Below are 21596 nucleotides of genomic sequence, written 5' to 3'. Positions count from 1 at the left end.
AGTGTTGGCTACATGTGCACTATGGGGGTTTGCTGGCATAGCTAAGGCAATGTAGCCATGCCAGTATAGTTTTCTTAGTGTAGACATATTCTGGGGGGGGGCAATTACCCTACACTGCAGACAGCCAACCTGCCCAGGAAAACCACTTGACACCTCATTGAAAGAACATCACTGACAGCATGTAGGGGTGCTCTGAATGACTCAATTTCTATCCTGACCCCATAGAACAATGACTTATCTATAAAGGGGACAGCAAGTGGGGCAACCATGATAAAGCAGAGGCTGGAGCGTTCCATATTGAGCCCATGACACACAGAGGAGACTCCATTTGAGAGTGGAGTGCTGCTCTGTACAGGGCGGGCAACCATTGCCATACATAATGAGGACTTGCAGCAGAGGGGGCAAGAGGGACTTTGCCCAGCCTGAAATACTAAGAAACCTTAGTTGTATGCAGTGTAGCTGTAGCAGTCCCAGGATATTAGAGAGACAAGGTGGGTGAAGTAATATCTTATATTGGACCAACTTCTATTGGAGAGAGAGACATGCTTTTGAGCGACACACGTCTGAAGAAGAGCTTGTCTCTCTCACCAACAGAAAATGGTCCAATAAAAGAAATGATCTCACCCACCTTGCCTCTCTAGGTGAGATCAGACTAGCAAAGGATGCATCTCAAGATATTTGTTGTTTTCAAAGATCTGTGACTCTCAAGTGCTTTAAGAGTAAAGTCTCTGTGGTTAAGCAAAAAAGAACAAGGAGTACTTGTGGCACCTTAGAGACTAACACATTTATTTGTTTCATGAGCTAAAACCCACTTCATCAGATGCATGGAGTGGAAAATACAGTTGAAAGATATATATATGCAGAGAACATGAAAAGATGGGGGTTGCCATACCATCTCTAATGAGACAAATCAATAAAAGTGGGTTATTATCAGCAGGAGGAAAAAAACCACTTTTGTAGTGGTAATCAGGATGGCCCATTTCAAACAGTTGACAAGAAGGTGTGAGTAACAGTAGGGGGAAATTAGCATGGGGAAACAGTTTTTAGTTTGTGTAATGACCCAGCCACTCCCAGTCTTTATTCAGGCCTAATTTGATGGTGTCCAGTTTGAAAATTAATTCCATTTCTGCAGTTTCTCACTGGAGTCTGGTTTTGAAGGTTTTTTTGTTGAAGCATTGCCACTTTTAGGTCTGTAATTGAGTGTCCGGGGAAGTTGACATGTTCTCCAACTGGTTTTTGAATGTTATAATTCTTGACATCTGATTTGTGTCCATTTATTCTTTTGCGTAGAGACAGTCTGGTTTGGTCAATGTACATGACAGAGGAACATTGCTGGCACATAATGGCATATATCATATTGGTAGATGTGCAGGTGAACAAGCCCCTGATAGTGTGGCTGATGTGATTAGGTCCTGTGATGGTGTCTCTTGAATGGGTTTGTGGACAGAGTTCGCACCGGGGTTTGTTGCAGGGTTTGGTTCCTGGGTTAGTGTTTTTGTTGTATGGTGTGTGGTTGCTGGTGAGTATTTGCTTCAGGTTGGGAGGCCAGCTGTAAGCGAGGACTGGCCTGTCTCCCAAGGTGAGGACTGGCCTGTCTGTACCTTGGGAGACAGGCCAGTCCTCACTTACAGACTAACATGGCTACCATTCTGAAATCTGTGGTTAAGAAATCCCTTGGCTGTGTTCCTTGCTTTCTCACCATTGTTCCTGATGGAGTTAAACTAGAAGCCCAGAGAGCCCACAGCCAAGGTGGCATTCTGTTTTAATTAGCAGCTTTTAGCGTAGTGGCCTTCAGAGGTCCCCCCTCCACACCTGCTGAATGTCTGACTCTGATCAGGAGAAGAAAGAAGTGGACTAGGGAGGATATGTTCTGCAAGATCCTCCAATTCTCCATGGCCTTGGACTGTTAAGGTCACATATGGCTGTGACGTTAGAGAAGGACCAAGAATGGAGAGAGCAGTTGCTGAAGGAGAGGGAAAAGGACTTAGAGGAACATAGTGAAATCCAGGACATCATGGGTTAGGTTGGGCCATAAACTCAGATGTTGCAGAACATTATTGACCTACAAACCCAAAGATCCCAGACTCAGCAGCCTTTCCAATCCTTGGAAAATTCCGTTCTGCATGTCCGTTCACTGTTACGTGGGCTGCTCCAACCATGCTGCAAACTGCTCCGCTCTGCCAGCCGCTTAGTGATAGATCTTTAGGCTTCCCCACTAGTTAACATGCACTCCATGATCTGAGCTCAGTAAGTTTAGCTCTTTTAGTGATTTCAACTCTTAGTGATTTCAACTTGTAGTAGGGGAACCCCAGTGCTGGTGCACCATTGGCCCAAAGTGAATTCAGCTCAGCAGCCTCTAGATCAGGGGTCCCCAACGCGGTGCCTGCGCCAGCGGGGACATCTTAATGCGCCTGCGTCCTGGCCCCCGGGAGAGCACCCGCCGAAATGCTGCAGCGGCATTTCGGCGGGGACACCTCTCAATGACAATGCTTGTCGATGGCAAGCGGCGACAGCGAGAGGCGTCCCCACCGGAATTCAGGGGCGACGCCTCTCGCTGACACCGCTTGCCGTCGACAAGTGACATCATCGAGAGGCGTCGCTCCCAAATTTCAGCAGGGACGCCTCTCGCTGACGCCGCTTGCCGTCGACAAGTGACGTCATCGAGAGGCATCGCCCCCAAATTCCGGTGGGGACGCCTCCCGCTGATGCCACTTGCCGTCAACAAGTGACATCATCAAGAGGCATCACCCCCAAATTTCAGCAGGGACGCCTCTCGCTGACGCCGCTTGCCATCAACAAGTGACATCATCAAGAGGCATTGCTCCCAAATTTCGGCAGGGACGCCTCTTGATGACACTGCTTGCCATCAACAAGTCATGTCATCGAGAGGCATCACTCCCAAATTTCAACAGGGACGCCTCTCAATGACATCGCTTGTCAACGGCAAGCAACATCATCAAGAGGCGTCGCCACCAAAATTCAGCAGCATTTTGGTGGGTGCTCCATCGCCACAGTGGTCCTTCGGCTGGCACCCGCCAGCCAAAAAGGTTGGGGACCACTACTCTAGATGGACTCCTAGTGAAATAAAAATTAGCTCTGCTCTTCAGCAGTAGAGAGGAGAAGGAGGAGGAGGAGGAGGAGGTGCAATTGGTGTTCCAGGCCCTCAAAAGGGGCCCATACCATCAAGTACACACACCAGTCCCCAACCTCTCTCAATTCACTGGGTTTTGGCACCCATGTCCCTTGTCTAGCGAGTGCTACTTAGTTGATGGTGAGATCCTCTGTCATAATACGGGTTTATAGTCCCTCATTCACATAATCAGGGTAACAACACTTTATTCCTCTTGCCCCAATAACTGAGAAATTGGGGATCCCACACCTGTCAAAGTGACCATTTTAGGCTGCCGTGGGCTACGCTAGGCGGGGTGGGTGTGCCTATGTAAACAAGATCAGCTCCTGAAATTCTTTTCCACACTCGCCATAATTCACCACCAGATGTCAGGGTAGAGCTCATCCTGACTCTGCTTACATAGATAACACAGAACAAAGCAGATTACTGACCAAATAAAGCAAAATACGCAAGCTAAGCTCAATATACTTAAGAAACAAGTTAAAAATGTAAAGTCTCACCCTAAATGTTATTTTAGGCAGGTTGCAAAGTTTCTGTGGTTCAGAATTCCAGTTATATTCCTTTTCAGACTGGACTCCCATCTCAGTCTGGACTCCCCAGTTGCCATCCCTTCAGGTTGCTCTAACAGTCTTTCTTCTTGGGCAGACAGGCCATGGAGAGAAGGAGTCCCATTTCACTTCCTCCCCACCCTTAAATAGGATTTACATAAAGCGAGAATCCTTTGTTTCCCAAACTTGACCCCCACCCCCTTCCCTTGCAGTGGAAAGTTACAAGAAGTCCCAGGTAATGTTCAGTATCAGGTGACAAGAGCACCTGATCTAGTAGTGTCACAGTTACATTCCCGGACAACTCCCAGGAGGGAGAGACATTAGTATCTTCATGGTCTTGTTGTTCTTTCCTGATGGCCCATCAAATCTGATGGCCTGTCATCTGGTGGGTGTCTTCCTAATACACACCCAGTTGTAATGGTTACATAGTCCATATTCCTAACTTTAGATACAGAAATGATACATGCATACAAACTGGATAATCACATTCAGTAAATCATAACCTTTCCAATGATACCTTACAATACCCATCTTGCATAAAGTATATCTCAGTTATGTCACATCCATATTATAAGCATATTTCCATAAAGAATATGGAATGCAATGTCACACATGGTACAACCTTACCTCTACCATGCCACACCGGAGGAAAACAAGGAGAACCAAAACTATATGCCACCAATCTTTGAAAACCACAGGATCAGACACAACTTACTACACTGTAATAAGTTTTACATACATGAACATAAATGTTTACTGTTTACTTCCAGTGTTCTTCCATTTTTACTTGCAGTTTTACAGTATGGATCACCCTTTTAGTGTTACTAAGAAAGTTTTTACTTTGTGTGTTTATTTGCACTTTAATTTTGTTGCCTGTTTCTTTGCACTCAATAAATTTCTATTTTTGAAATCTTAGAGTATCTCTATTAGATTACACCTTGTGTTACAGAATTCATAGTGGAAGGCAATAATCACCCATATTTAAGTTCCATTCACACAAGGCACACTATTTTGGCCATCACAGAATTCATAGCAGGAGGCAATAACCTACTACATTTAATCTCCATACACATGAGACCCATTACTTCATAACAGCATCAGATAATACTACTGTGGCTGACTGTTAAAAAGGTCTTTTAAGGCCTCCCTCAACTGTATAACTCCACAGTTGACTCTTCTAATAGCCCTTGGTGCCTGGCTGTACAAATTTAGTAGACAGCTGGTCCACCTTGGCAGTAGCTTTTTCCCCTTCACCTCACAGATATTATGCAGTGCACAACATGCAGCTATAATGATAGGGATGTTTGCATTGTTGAGAGCCAATCAAAGAGAGTAAACTGCTCCAGCAACCCTTTAAACTACCAAACGCATATTGAACAATCATTCTGCACCTGCTGAGCTGGTAGTTGAATCTGGCGGTATTGAGGTGGTCAAAGTACAGCTTCATAAGCCAGGAGAGCTAGGGGTAGGTTAGGTCCCCCGCAAAGTCACTATTGGCATGGCAACATCGTCAATTGTAATGCAAGGGTCAGAGAAGAATGTCCCTGCTTACGGTAATGTGAGCATCACACACCTTCCCTGAACAGCCCACATTGATATTAATGAAGCATCCTTTGTGATCCACTCATGCAGTGATATTAGGTGGCCTATAGGCCAAATGTGGCCCAACAAGGCTTCCTGTGTGGCCTGCCAACTCACCTTAAAAACATGTTTATAATTAAATTCATGAACAGTGATGCGCTATCATTTGCTTATTACTTCCTTAGTAAGTAACTTACTGGCAGTGCTTAATTTATAATGAAAGAGGTGCCAGCGCTCAGCAAGTCCTGGCACAAATTAAGCACTGGCTGGGTGGCCAAAGCATGTCAGCTTCTGAGCTGGACGGATGGAGAGCTGCGGCTGCTGCCTGGGAGCCTAGAGGTGCCAGGGCGATGAACCGCAAAGCCTAGAGGTGCTAGGGGTCAGCCCCAGCAAGCCCTGGCACAAGTTAAGCACTGCTTGCTGGATCTTAATATCTCACGATAGCATCGCTACAGTTGAGCTAAGACACTACCCATTTTTTCACTAGTGATGGAAATGGAGCCAAAAATGAATGTGAGCAGGAGTAAACATTGCAAAGTCAACAGTGAAAACTGAACTTTTAACCCAAACTGCACAGCAGATTTTCTTTTTATGATGCCTCATTTAAACGCAAAACCTTTGTGTTTAATATGCCAAAACTTTGTATCCATCTGTAAGGTCGTGAATGTGAGGCGCCACTTTGAATCATAGCACGGTAACTTCAATGCAGCCTATCCTCCTGGCAGTGCTGCAAGATGTGACAAGATTGAAAATCTGAAGTCTTCGTATCACACTTCAAATGTCATTCTCAGAACATTAGCGACTTCACAGGAAAATGCAACAACTGCTTCTCTTTGGATAATATTGGTACTAGCTAAAAAAGAAAAGGCCTTTCCTGGATGCCAAGCTTGTGAAGAAGTGCCCACTGGAAATGCTGGAAGAGCTTTTTGCCAGAGATAAAAACAAAGGTGACATTGTGAACCATGTGAAGCAAGTTCCCCTGTCTCATTCCATGGCAGTGCAAAGACTGGAGGTAATTTATGAGGATTGTTTGTCAGCACTGCTTTCCAATTTAAAAAACACCAAATACAAGTCTCTTGTAGAGGATGAATCAAGCAATTTAAGTGACACAGCCCAGTTATTGCTGTTTGTTAGATTTTATGATGACGAAATTTTCAAGGAAGAATTTTTATGCTTAATACCATTAAAAACCTACACCACAGGAGAGATCATTTTTGAAAAGGTAAAATGCTTTTTTGAAAAAATGTTTGAGATCTGCAGAAAGTAAACTTGCTTGTTACACATGGAAGTCCTTCCATGACAGGGAAACAGAAGGGCTTTGTTTCATGTCTAGTAGTGATACACCCTTCTTTAAATACACTTCACTGCGGCATTCACCAGACTGTCCTGTGAAGTAAGTTTTCTGGGAACTTGAAAAAAAATGGGTATTGTGATGAGATTAGTCCACTGCATATGCTCAGCTTCTAGCTTGCAACAGACATTTCAGCCGAATACAGTAACCTGTTGCAGCACAATGTTTGCTCACTATGTAGGGGGTGCATGCAAGAGATGTTTTGTGCGCTTCAACAAGAAAAAAAAATTCTTTCAAACCACAAGACCAACAAGGTTTGCAAATTCCTTGAATTTATGAATGATGTCCCCTCTATGTCACCGGTAGCTTTTCTGTCCCATATTATTGGTCACTTGAATTCCCTCAACTTGGAACTCCAAGGCCGTGCAAGCAGTGTTGGTGATCTGTTTGAAAAAGTGTGTGCCATTGAGAGGAATCTTGAAATCTTTCAGACAGACTGAACAGGAAAGATGTTGCCCTTTCCCACATTGCATGTTGTTGCTATGGATGAGACTTTGATGAAAATGATACAAGAAATTCCTAAACAATCTGATCAAAAATTGTAAAATGCAATTTGAAAATTGTAAAATTCCAAAGGATTTGATTTTATTTGTTCGTGATACATTTGTTGTCTCTGCTGATGGACCTTGCCATTCTGAAGCAAAGAACGTTCTTGATTCAACTGATGAAGGTACCTTTCAATTAGAAATGTTAAGGCTCCAGTGCTCAGATGTCTTGAAAGCAAAATTCACAGAAGTGGAACTTTGGGATTTCTGGACTCAATATGCTGATCAGTTTCAGAAATAGCCAGAATCTAGCCATCTATCTTTTAATGATGTTTGGACCAACATACCTCTGCGAATCTGGGTTTTTTACCATGAACATTATAAAAAACGAACACCACGATCACCTGACAGATGAGCATCTTCACCAGTGCATTTGCCTTGCCCCGATCTCCTATAAACTACTCTTCACAAATCTTGCCAGAGATCATCCATGTCACCTTCCCCATTACAGATTGCCACAAACACCGGTAATATTTTGATTTATAAACTTTGTTAAAAAGATAGAAATACTAATACTTACGTTGCAATCAAGGTCATGCTGAAGGGTTTTGTTTTGTTTTTTTATTTTGTCAGCCTTCTGTGAAAATGGCCCACCTCTTGTCATAAAATTCTCACATCGGCCGGTGTGTAGAACTAATTGAGCATCACTGCACTAGTGCTTGTATAACCATGGAAATGTATCCCTCTCTGCTGATGTATTCACTGGCAATGTGGGCTGGTGCCAGAACAGGGATATACATGCTGTCCATCACTCCACCACAGCTTGGGAACCCCAAACTGCTGCAGATCTATCCACTATATCTTGAACATTACTGAGAGTCACAGTCCTGTGTAGCAAGAGATGCTTAATGGTCTTATATATGTAACAGTCCCTACTGTGGCTTTTCCTACCCCAAACTGATTGCCCACTGGTTAACAGCAATCTAGCGTTGCAAGCTTCCAGAGTGTGATCACCATTTGCTTCTCAACTGTCACTGCAGCTCTCATTTTCCTGTCTCTGTTCTGGAGGTTTGGGATAAGACAGTGACCCAGGAATGTGGCCTTTCCCGTCCAAAAATTCTGCAGCAATTGCTCATCATCCCAAATCCACATTACAATGTGATCCTACCAATCAGTGTTTGTTTCTTGGGCCCAGAACATGGCAATTCACCATGCGGAACTGCTCCATAAATGCCTGCAACAACCTGGCATTTTTTTTCACTGTGTCCTTCAGCATCCAGTTATTGTGTCTTGTGACAAAGCTCTGACCTTGTCTCCGTGGGTCCCGTGCTTCCTGGCGGATTTTGCTAGCCTCAGAGGCTCACTGTGACCCTCCACATAGCCCTTCTCTCTCTAGAGGCAAGGGTCACAGCCAACTGAGCCATTTTCATCATAAGCCAGCAAGGGAGGTGAGGAGAAGCTACCCTCCCTCGCACAGTCTCTGTTGTCTCTCAGTCTCAGTGATTAATCGGGGAGGGGAAGGAGTAGCATCTTTGGAGCTGACTTTTTGGAAACAGGACACATACCATTCCCTGGGCCACTGTCCCACAGCAGTCCCTACTTCCTCAATATTTACTTCACCTTACCTCAGGACCTCCTTCCTTGTGCCTGATATGGTTTGTTCTGCTCAGTTTCTCCAACAGCGCGGCTTCCTTTTACAGCTCCTGACATGCACCCCACCTGACTAACTGGGAGGCTTTTAACTAGTTTCATCCAGCCCTGGATTGGCTTCAGGTGTCCCAATCAACCTAGCTGTCTTCCCTGTCTTCTGGAAAGATCTTAATTGGCTCCAGGTGTCTTAATTGACCTGGAGCAGCTGCCATTTGCTTATCCTGGTAACAGGGATTTGTTAGCCTGCGGCTAATATATATGTTCCCCACTACTTTACTATAGCCATCTGACCTTGCCCCATCACAGTCTGCATATCTTCACATCTTCTTCATTGCATTCCTGGTTGTAGTAGTGCCCATTCAAGTTCTGCAAATTCAAAAGAATTGTGTATCCTATATTAGCAACTCTCATGAGAACTTGCTGAGCTGTACAGAATACACACTTCTTCCAGAGAGATGGTGGAGATAGAAAAGCAGCACATGGGATTGTGGGAGTTTTTAAAAAGTCACAACAATTATGGGGTGGGAAAAGCATTGTGGGATGGAGAAAGTGGCATGGTGTGAACTTGAGCCTCACTTTCTACAAAACCCTGGGCAAATCGCTGGTATCCCAGAAAGCACTGGGAAAATGCCCCACAAGGCACTGAGCCAGACAGCAGTGTGGGATAGACTGGAATACCTACCCATGCTGCACTACATTTTACATTGATGCAACCACTTGTGGTGAGTATGCGAAGCACCAACACAAGCACCCAAGTGTGCACATACCCAAGCGATATACAAAAGACAATACTGTACACCAATGTAACTTTGTAGTGTAGATATGTACAGAGGAGTACTAGGCCAGGTTGTAACACTGAGAATCAAAGAACTCTGTGTTCAAAAAAGCAGCCAGGAATAGGTTTTATAGAACAAGTTTCAAGTTCGGAGTGAAAATGTTTCCAACTCATGCATGAGGAGGATAATAAAGGAAATGCTGACACAGTGATAACAATAGCAGCATTAGTAGTGAGTGAGTGTCGCTGGATTTGAACAATACCTAATACCACAACGTTACCTGCCTCAACAATATCATTTCTTCCACCAGCAATGAATCACTTCACAAAGTCTTTTATTTGGAGGAGTGATTTTTGAGAGCTTTCACAAAGATACCATTGTGGGGGAGCTTGCTGCCTTCTTGTTATCTGCTTGTCTGAGCTTGTCTTCCTCAATTAGTCTTTGTCATGTAAAAGTAGGATCATTTGGTGTAGCATAAGACAAAAAGGTAGAACAATCTAATAAATGTGTTTCAAAATTCAAACAAAAGACCAACAAAAAACACGTTAAACCAGTGTTATAGACGTGGGATGGGGATAAAGTTACTATCCCACAGTGCCACTATTGTAAACTGCAGTTGTTACAGCCATCACAAATAGGGGTGGTCAAACATTTTCTGTAAGAATTGGTTTTTGACAGAAAATTGGGTTTTCAACTAAATAAAATGTTCCATAAAAAGTGTTGAGGGTTTTGTGGGGTGGGAAAGGGGTGGAGGAGGAGGGGATTGCTTTTGGTTGGTTGGTTTGGAGGTTTTTTTGGTTGGATTTTTTGAAAAGGAAAAAATGTTTAAAGTTTTTGCCCCAAAATTGAAACTTTAGGGTTTTTTGGACAAAATGTCAAATTATTCCATGAAAAATGTTTACAAAAACTAGAGCTTTTTTATTTTGTTTTGTTGAAATTTTCTACAGAAAAAAAAATCCATTTTTTTACCAGCTCTCATTACTAATAATACATCATTCTCAGGGACCACTTTCCATTTGTGGATAAGTATCAATCATTGTCATCTTTATTTTACAGATGGGGAACTGAAATGCAGCGAGAGATTAACAGCCAGATTTTCGTAAGTGCTCAGCAGTCACAATTGGGGTCATATTTTCAAAGGAGCTCATTTTATGTGGGTAGTTAAATAAGTTGTCAGCTTTTTATAAGAGCTCAGTATGCTGGATGCATGAGCTGTTTTGAAACATCTAGCCATAAATGTCACATGGGGAGGTCAGCACTTGAAACTCCAGCCAACAATGACTTTCTAAGGTCACATAAGAGGTCCTTAATGTATTATTGGGAACTGTGCTTTTAAGGGCTGAACCTTCCATACAGAGTCTGAGCAGGGCTTCCTGAAGTTCTTGCTGTTATTCTGAACAGCCAGTTGGAGCCACACACAGAACAAAGCAGATCTTTTACAAACACCTTCAGTACTGACCACCACAACTGGCAGAGTCAACTATCAAACCCAGATCTCTTGACTCCGAGGCCAGGGCCCCCACCCACTAGGCATGCTTTCTGTAAAGTACTAAACCTTTAAAAAAAAAAAAAGAATAAAAATGAAGGGTCTCTTTCCCTGAGTTTCATCAGAGTAGACAGATCTTCCCCTCCTCCACAACTGTTCATAAATGCATCTCATATCCTACCGGCGAGAGTCACCCAATCCCTTTCTTTATTTGTCTCTCTTAAAATTTTGCCTTGCATTAGTCTGGTGATGTGGCTTACATTTTAAAGGGCTTTTGCACATACACCTCTACCCTGATATAAGGCTGTCCATGGGAGCCAAAAAAATCTTACTGCATTATATGTGAATCCGTGTTATATCGAACTTGCTTTGATCCACCGGAGTGCGCAGTCCCCCTCTCCCCTGAGCACTGCTTTACTGCATTATATCCGAATTTGTGTTATATCAGGTCAGGTTATATTGGGGTAGAGGTGTAACAGAGTTGACTCTGTGGACCTGGATGTTAAGAATACTTAATTTCAAACCTTCTGAGCAAAGAAATAATAAATAAAATATTTGCTGGGATGCAGAGATGTGAGTATTTTCAGTCCTGGGCTAGGCAAACAAGTACTTTAGGAAAGTACTAGGTCTAGGAGGTAACTGCCTAGCCTGGCAATACTGCCCCTAGGAAGGGTTGATTCCACCTCTGATAAAAACCAAGAAACCCAGTGAACAGAATGAAAACCAAGCTTGACAGCCAGATATCCGCTGAGACCCATGCAAAATTAGTAAAATCAATTACATTAACTATTTTTGTTACATCGGTTGCAATAAGGGAAGTGGCAAAGCTGCTAGAAACAAGACTAGGAATCTAGGAATATCACGGCAAGATTATAAACAAGGGGTTCAGCAAGCAACCATGAGAACTCCAGCAGTTTATCCTGGTGCTCAGCTTAAAATATCTCCAAGCTTTAAAAAGGCTTTGGTAAAAACCGGGTATCATCTCAAAATTGAGGCACCCAGGGTCCAACAAAAAGGTTCCTAATCAAACCCCCTGACCGCTGAAGAGAATCAAAGGCCAGTTGCTTCCAAGGAATAGGCTCTTCCACAAACAAGAGCTGCTGCAGAGACTGCAACCAAAAATTAGCAACTCTATTGAAAAGATCAACGAGACCTTGATCCCCTTCCACAATAGGTAGATACAAAATACGCTGCCTCAGCCAATGATGGCCATCCCAGAACATGCCACAACATAGAGGCAATTAAATTATTAATGACTCACACCTGCCCTCGGAAGAAGAGTCGAAGCTAACCCCACTTCCACCTTTGCAACCTCCCCTCCAACTTTTCCATAACTCCCTCCCAGTTCTGACCCTAAAGATCATCCAGACCCAACATAATTTCCAGTCCCTTAAAACCAGTTCAGCTCCAAAATAGCACCTCCCACCCTCCCTGCCCCACACCAGCAATGTCAGGACATCATCCAAGCCCTCAGCAGGAGTGTGTAACTCTTCCCCCAATTTATGTGAGCTGAGGAAGCCCGCTCAAAAAAGTGCTGACATTCAGTCAAAACCTGGATATCACAATCATGAATAATAAACACATTGTCAGCCTATATGAAGATTTTCACCAGAGTACAAGCTGGAACGGGGAGAGAATGGCAAGAGGCTTAACAGAGACTTGATAGAAAGAGAATACAATAACCCAGACAGGGAATAACCTCGCTGATTCTCCTACAGACTGAAAAGAGGGTGCTTGAAACACCATTCACCTTAAGTAGATTTTATATGTCATTATACAGTAACTGAATGCAGGAGACAAACCGGGGCTCAAAACAAAAAGCACAAAGGGTGTGAAACAAATACCCATGATCTACATGAGCAAAAGCCTTCACTCGATCAAGGGAAATAAACCCAACATGCAAATCAAATATTTTTGAGGCTGAAATTACATCCTGCAATAGGAAAAGGTTATCAAAAATAGTGATACAATAGGTTTAATCAGGATGCATGACCAAATCTATTACAGTTTTTAGTCAATTTGGCAAGGCCTTTGAAAAAAAGTTGGAGCAAAGCAGTGACACAGGTCTCCAATTCTTCACCACTTCAAGATTCCCAAGGCAATATCTTCTCTCTGATACTCTCCTGAAAGACCAGATGCAAGTCAGGCCCACGAAAGATCCAAAAGACCGTATAAAACTCAACAGCTAAACCATTGATACCAGGTGCCTTCCTTGAAGCAAAGCCATTTAGCACGGAAGTCAATTCGGAGAGTGTCAGGTCCTGTTCAATTCTGTCCATGTCCAATGTTGAGATCATAGGAAGATCGTCAGGGAACAGCTGAGTCTCAGATGGACACACAGGCTCTGCGGCATACAGCAAGTTATTAGTTCTCAAATGATACACAAGGCATATTTTGCACAAGGATTATTACAATGGTGTGTAGGGTCTGAATACAGGGGTGCATTCAGTCACAGAATGGCAAGCTCTACTCTTGCAGTAGACCTATGACTCCAAAAATTGGTTTGGTTGCCTTAGTCTATACATGTCTCTTGCAAAAATGAAATGTCTACCTTTTTCTGGGAGGGGTACTCAAAAAGAGCCATATGTACTTTAACGTCCCTGCATGCATTCATGTTCAGAGACCCACATACAAAATTATTCATCAGACCAATACTCATTAGAAAAAAATAAGAAAAAGAGAAAAAAACCCACAAAACCACAAAATTCTCCTATATCCATCATTTCCCAACTTTTCCACTGATCAAAGAGAGAGGCACTTTGGTCATGAGTTGTTTCAATCTTGCTTCTGTTTGTCAAACTCAGACATAGATGCACATCTCATAGTATAAAGAGGAGACAACAAAAACGGATTAAAATCGAGAAACCAATCTGCCATCTCTATCCGCTTAGTCTCATCCAGAAACTGCCAATAGCATCCAGGGTATATCCCCCCTCAGGGAGTTCAGGACTCAAAGAATCTGTGAATTCATCATCCCCATCACCACAGACTTCGAGAGGGGAACCTCAGAGAGGCCAGAGAAAGGGGGCTGGTGAGGCCTAGGGGGTAAAACTAATACCTGAAAATTCTCCAGGCCCCCACCAAATAACCACCTTCAGCAACCCCCTCAGCAGCGTGCTCTCCTAGTGCACTGGCTAAGCAGTACTCTCTAAAACTGGTAGCCCTTCTGCATTCATTGGCTGTTTTTTGCTTTGGGGCTTTGCTAGGAAGCCAAAATCCCCAGTCAATGCTGAGGATTCCTTAGCAACAGGCTCAGCCTCCATTTTGCAGCCAGGCTCAGGCCAAGAGGCCACAGAGTCAGGAGCCACTGCACCAGTGATACCATCTCCTCCAGGTTATAAAGGGAGTACTAACCCCTCACAATCAAAATCCCCAGAGACAGTTGGAGCCTGTCAGTTCCCAGTCACCCACCCTGTGCTTTAACCTCAGAAACCCCCTCATTCACATTCACAGGGCCTCTGTTCCCAGGGGCAACCTGCCTCTTCTAAGGGCAAATGTGTCACACTCCCACAATGAAACAGGTCACATCCTCAGTGGCAACAGACACAGTGTAGTCACACTCCCCAATCCTAGCCTTCAGGGAAACTTGTAACACTTCGGAAGCATTGTTTAATATCATATAAATCTGCCTACGAAAGGACAAGATATACTGCACCTCTGGGGCTTTACAGCCAAGGAATCCTCCCAATCTTACCATAACTTGCCAGGTCTCTAGCCAGCTGCTTGTTTCCTAAAGATGGAGGGGCATTAGACAGTGATTTTAGAAGCAGGTGCTGAGAGGGGCACTACAGGAACAGAAACAACCAGCACAACAATCCCCTCCACAACCACCTGCTCAACAAGGCTAAGCATGACAACAAATACACAATGGCCTTGCTCATGCAGGAGGCATACTGTGCATTTTTAAACCCAGTCACCTTCCCCACAGCTAGAACACACTCTTCCAAAGAGGCAGAGCCTGGAGGCAAAATCTACAACCCATGGCCATGGGTTTAACCCTCAGAATCCACAAAAACCTGAGGTCTTTGTCTCCCAGCGGTGGGCATGCCTGCCCAGAGAGCAGACAAAAGCCTGCTAAAACAAAAGAAATCCTGAAATTAAACCCACAGCAACCACAGCCTCACTCCCACAAACCTCTGAGAGAGTGAGAGAGACAGGGTTCTCCCAGGCCCCTGGTACCAGAGGAGTCCAGAATACAAGGGGAATAGTCCCCTGAAATAACTCTTCTCAAATCATTGCCCATAGTCACATTAGTCAATAGCACACTTCCTAGTGGTGGAAGGAGATCTGACTGATCATATGGTTTTAATTCTTTTCCTTATTTCCTGCTTCAGCTACAGAAACCCAGCCTCTTCTTTGCAAAGAAGAAACTAGATCTCTGGAAACATACTGGAAACAAGGAGTGGCCAGCCTAGCTATCTTTACTAAGGGCTGCTTCTATATAAAGGCCAGATCCAATGCCCATTGAAACAGCAGTGAGTCTTACCACTGGCCTCAAAGGGCACGAGATCAGGTCCTAAGAGAAGGAGAGAAAATAGGAGCTGGCCTCAGGAGCCATTACCATCAGTGGGACAAGAGCTGCCATCCACAGTGAAACAAGAAAGCTCATGAAATGAGGAAAAGAAGAGGACCAGGTGACCGGGAAGCATATTCATGGAAGGAGGAGAGAAAACAGAATGGAACCAAATAGCGGGGAAGCATGTGCAGGTGATAGAAGAAGGTGACCAGGTGTCAAAGAAGCATGGGCAGGAATTCAGAGGCAGAGAAAAAGAAAAATAGCGGAGGAAAGAACAAAAGAGCACAAGGAGGCAAAACACTTATCTTAGAGACACCTACAAATACATAAATCCTTTCCCAGTGTTACTCTTCCATGGGACTGAATTGCAGTAGTTCCCACAAGTTGTGAATATGAGAGGGGGAGATCATGAGACCATTTTTCTCTGAATAATAATATCTAGCTCTTATACAGTGCTTTTTGATCAGTACATCTCAAAATGCTTTACAAAGGAGGTCAGTATCATTATACCCATTTCACAGATGGGGAACCTGCAGGACAGAGACATGAAGTGACCCATCCAGCAGGCCAGTGTCAGAGCTGAGAATAGAACTCAGGATTCCTCTTTCCCAGTCTAGTGCTCTGTCCTCTTTGAACACTGGCACCCTGAAGATGTCTTGCACTCTCTGGAAAAATTCCAGTTCATAATGATTTTTTGTTTCAAACTTTAAGCTAATTAGAGTAAACAAAATTTAAAACTTTTAAAATGATCTAAATCAAAACAGAACACATCAAAATTATCAGAATGAAACATTTTGATTGATCTGAACCTAAAATCAATTTTGGTTCATAAACTTTTTTCAGATTTTGACTTTTTGTACTGATTCAGGATGGGAAAAAAATTTTGATATCTTGAAAAATGTCATGGGCTGGGAAAACAATTTCTCATCCAGCTCTAACTGTACTGGGAGTTGCATTTCAAACCTTAGCTATGGCAGTTGTAAGCTCTACTACTATAATACCCCTTATTAAATGATTAATTCTGCTGTAATTTTAGGAACAATACATCACATGGCCTATATTTCAGGTTCAGATATTTAACTACATTATTTGCATGCTAGACCATAATGCCGTCATACTGAACAGAGAAGTGGGTGGTGTGAGGTTTTTACATTATTGTGTACTGCCTCACTGAATTTTCCTATCAAAAATATTTGACAGAGCAGTGTAGGGATTTGTATAGTAAATTAAAACTTAAATTTCCAAGGAATAATAATACTTCTTTAATCGCCTGACAGGAGCAGGGTTATTTCTCATATTTCTTCCTGCACAGCTCAATAAACCCTATCCTCAGGAGACAATATATTCCATTTAATGCACTGACCCGAATTAATGTATTAAAATATAGGAAGGACTTTTAATAATAAGGTATTTTTCACCCCTTTGGAGAGTCAAGCAAGAGAAGGTTTCCTGTAGTATGTTAGGTCCTTATTGAGCTACATCTTGATAGGTACTAAGAGTTGTCAGCACCTACTCTTTTCAATGATAATTGAGCTCTTAAGGAGTTGCTCTGAACCTCACAGAATTGAGTCTAAAGTCTGTTCATGTCTCAAAGCAGGAAAAGGGGATACAGGTTTCTGGAGTGTGTATGCCATCTATATGTTCATGCCTTACTAACAAAATCCCATCTAGCTGCAGCAGCCTCTTATAGCCACATAGCTGGTGTGATGAGTCCTTGATTCTGTATGTTTATGACCAGGGCCTTGTGCAGCGAGAGGCACAGGTGTGATGATAGGATTTTAACCTGTGGTTGTTTTATGCAAGGGGCTTGAAGCTGGAACCTCTGGTGCAAAAAGCATGATCCTCTTCTTATGCTACAAGGACAATCTGCAAAGAGATTCAAAAACCTTTGTACATGGTTCAGCCACTGGAGGGGGACAAAGACACACTGATATTAATGTGAGTTACATGACCTGATGTCAGGGACTCCTGAGTTCCATAACTGCAGTTCTGACACTGACTCTACACTTCGAGGTAGGGGTGTGATTCTCAGTTTGAGGATACACCCGCAGTAGCTCTCATCCACCTTGTGTGCTAAACAAAGCGTAGCCATGTTGGTGTGCGTGTTGGGACAGTCTAGCCACCCTGAGTACGTGCCTAGGGTCTTGGATGAGTACATACTTGGGGCAGCTAGCCCCTCCCATACTCGTGGTGGCTTCTCTCTATTTGTACTGCACTTGCTCAATGTGTGTCTCCTAGAGCTGCGAATCACACCCCCAGCTCCAAGTGTAGACATACCTGAAGGGGCAAATCCTACTCATCTTTGTGAGTGTGCAGAACCCTCATGCAATGCAGTCCAGTTCTTCTAGCACGAGTCAGCATCCAGAGAGCTCTCCAAGGATGTTACACTCCCTGCGTGCTGCTGAGCACAGCTTGCAGTGCCTCTGAGTATATCAACATTCACTCCAGATCTGAGTATATCAACATTCACTCCAGTAGGGGTGAGGCCAGAGCTAGAGATCCTCTAATCCAGGAGTCCCCAATGCGGTGCCAGCGGGCGCCATGGCGCCCGCTGGGGTGTCTAAGTGCGCCCGCATACTGGCCAGCGGATGAGCATCGGCGGCATTTCGGCAGCGACGCCTCTGGATGACACTGCTTGCTGCCGACAAACAGCATCGTCCAGAGGGATCGCTGCCAAAATGCCGCCGAATTTCAGTGGCATTTCGGCAGATGCTTGTCTGCCACCACAGTCCTCCATGGCTCGTCTGGTGCCCGCCAGACGAAAAAGATTGGGGACCACTGCTCGAATCCTTCCCCTGATACAAGTGGCTGTGCAAGCAATAGGGAGGGTCCTCTAGTTCTGGGGCTGCAAATACAGCCCCATATGGCAGCCTCTCCCCTCTTCCTAGCCCCAGAGAAATCCACTGTGTGCAACTGAATGCCCAACCTGTGTGATATGGGAAAGATGTGGGCCTTACCCATTATCCTTTAGTCTTCCCATCTGTTAAAGGGGAAAGGTTATCTGTCTTCCAGGATCTCACCTCTTCCCTCCATGATACCCCTAAGAATTAAGTTTATTGCATTTGAAGCATGGGAGAAGACTATCTTCTCTTATCCCTACCTCTCAATTTCCCTGAGTGTCTCACTGAGCCCACCTGATCCACCAGCCAGGGCTGCCTTAACACTGCACCGCTTTGATAGCATCTCAAGCCCCCTCCAGCTCATATACTGGTAGGGACATACCCAGCTGCAGTTACATACAGATGCTGCAATCAGCTCTGCTATGGGAAGGCTTCAGCTAAGGAACTATCCAGCTGCTCAGGCATGCACCCTTCTTTGGAGTGTAAACCCCAAATTATACCTTCTTGCACTGCACAGAGATCTGTACAGCGTAAGCTCATGAAATTCGCCCCCTCCATCAATGTGGAGAGGAAATATACAAAAGTGTTTTGCCCCAAGTTATAACTCCCACACACTGGTTTGTGATAAAGCAAAAACAAATGTATTAACTACAAAGAATAAATGTTAAGTGATTATAAGGAATAGCAAACAGATCAAAGCAGGTTACCTAGCAAATAAACAAAAACACAATCTAAGCTTACTATATTCCAGAGATTGTGTATGAGTAGCAAATTCTCACCCTAAATGACGATCTAAGCTGGCTGTGGGCTCTTAAGGGGCATGCTTGCAGCTTAAAACCCCCGGTATTCCTTTCACAGGCTAGAAATCCCTCTAGCCTGAGTCCAGCACTTCCCCCCAGTTCAGTCCTTGTTCCTCAGGTGTTTCCAGGAGTCGCTTTGGGTGGGGAGTCAGTGAAGAACCCCGATGATGTCACACCCCTGCCTTAAATAGGTTTTGCATAGAGCGGGAACCCTTTGTCTCCAAACTTGGTTGCCACGCCCAGTCAGTGGAAAAACACTGGTATTCCAAGATGGAGTCCAGTACCAGGTGACTTGGTCACATGTCCCTGTATGGTCACAGCAGCCATGACTCAGAGGCTGTTTGTAGCATCCTCAGGAAGTCTCCCCAGGAAGTAGATTAGCTTCTTCTAAGACTCTTGTTCTCCCTAATGGTCCATTGAAGTGAATGGGCCGTTCCCCGCCAGCCATCTAGACTGAATGTCTTCTGCCTAGGGAGCATTCCCCATGTGTAAACATATTTGTAATAGATACACAGACAATATCCCTAACTTCAGATATAAAAATGATACATGCATACAAAGAGGATAATCATATTCAGTAAATCATAATCTTTTCCATGATATCTCACATGAGCTATCTTGCCTAAAATACATCAGAATTATGCCATAATCATATAATAATATCTCTATGAAGAATATGGGGTTTAGTGTCATGCCTGGTATTTATGAGCCTGATCCAATCCCCACGCACGTCAATGGGACCCTTCCCATTAATTTCAATGGTCAATAGATCAGTACCTGTGGGACTATTTCTAGTGTCTGGAATGTCTCCTGGAAAAGGACTGACAGTTTTTTTGTCCTGTAATGCACTGAGCACATTGGCAGCACCAAGTAAAGAATAATAATTCTCAATTAGCTAACGGCTGAGTCCCTGTGTATTCGCTAAGTGTTATTATTCCATCCAGAAGTATCTATCAGCAACCAGCCTCTACAGTTATCAGGAGAAATCCTGGCTCACTGAAATCAATGACAAAACTCGCATTGACTTAACAGAGCCAGGATTTCATCCATAATGTGCTCCCGTCTTTCCCCCTCTGCTCCGATATTCTAAGCAAAGAGTTGTCTTATAAAACACCTGTGCTCAGCAGGCACCTTCAGCCTCCTTGCAGTACCCAAGCCGTTGAGGGTCTGTGCCATCTCTAACATTATGCTCAGAACAGACGGCCCAAGTAATTGACACAGGTACAGGGACTGCTCCATGGGGTGACTGGATGGAAGAGGACATATTTTTCTTAAAGCTATAACAAGCTGCTAACCAAAGAATCAAATTCTAGTGAACAATGCCCCGTAGGCTTACTTGGAAAAGTTCATAAATTCAGTGTTATCTGCCTGTTAGCCTCAGCTGGAGAAGGAAAGTTAAAAGCTGCCACTATTTATATACCAGGTTTGCTGTGGGTCCTCATGCAAAGGCAACTAGACAAAGTTCTAGGGGAAATAAAAAAACTTTTTAAAGCATTTGAAAATGAGTGTAGCAGCAGTTACAGATGAAAAAGGGTATCTCTGGGGGGAAATTATGGAATATTGGAACAGTCCAAGGGCCTGATCCCAAGTAGTGTCACTGAGTGAAAGTGCTGGCCAGGCCCCCTTCCCCCTTCTAGTCCTTGACAACCGCCGTGCCACACAGCTGTTGCAGAATCCACGCTGTGAGGCCCTCTCATCACTGGGCTGCCCAAAAGTTCTCCAACGGGTGCTGGTTCCATATCACAAAGTGAAAAGTGGTGGTGAGTTGCTAAAGCCTAAAGCCTTATCTATGCTTTACCACTGCAGTGCTTGTAGTGTAGGCATACCCTCAGGCTGTACATAACCACTGTTTGTTTGGGGTAGTTACAGTACTGTGTGTGAAAGGGAGAGAATCCGTAGGAGCCTTTCTGAGCCCCTCCTGTCTCTTGCCCACCCCTTCCAACTCAGCAGAGCCCCTGGGATTCCATGCAATCTGGGGTAAAGAAGAGCCATGCTGTGGGTTGGACTCCAACCACCGATGCCTTCAGGCTTCCCGCCACCACAGACTCAAAGGAGAGCATGGAGACTCCCAGTGCCATATCTGGCTATCTAGCGTAGTTACTTATCTGGCCAACATCACCACAGAATCTGATCACCTTCTGCATGAGGGGAGCACATCACCTATGGACATTTCAAGTGACTAACACACCCTTTTGTGAGCATATAGTTTACTTTGTACCTCTGCAGCCACATAGATGGGGGCATACAGATAGGAAGACTCAGTTCCTTATTGTAGGGGTTTATAGCAGTCCCTCCTGTCAGTCTCAAAGGGAGGACATGCCCCCTTACTATGGTGTGCCTATAATTGCAAATCTCAATAGGGAAATTAGCAGTCAAAAGGGCTCTGGCCTTCTGGACAGGGCAGATCTATAACCCAAGCAATCTACAACCCAA

Source organism: Mauremys mutica, chromosome 1 (genome assembly GCF_020497125.1).
Source record: "Mauremys mutica isolate MM-2020 ecotype Southern chromosome 1, ASM2049712v1, whole genome shotgun sequence".
Taxonomy (NCBI): domain Eukaryota; kingdom Metazoa; phylum Chordata; order Testudines; family Geoemydidae; genus Mauremys; species Mauremys mutica.
Note: the sequence above shows the minus strand (reverse complement) of the source record.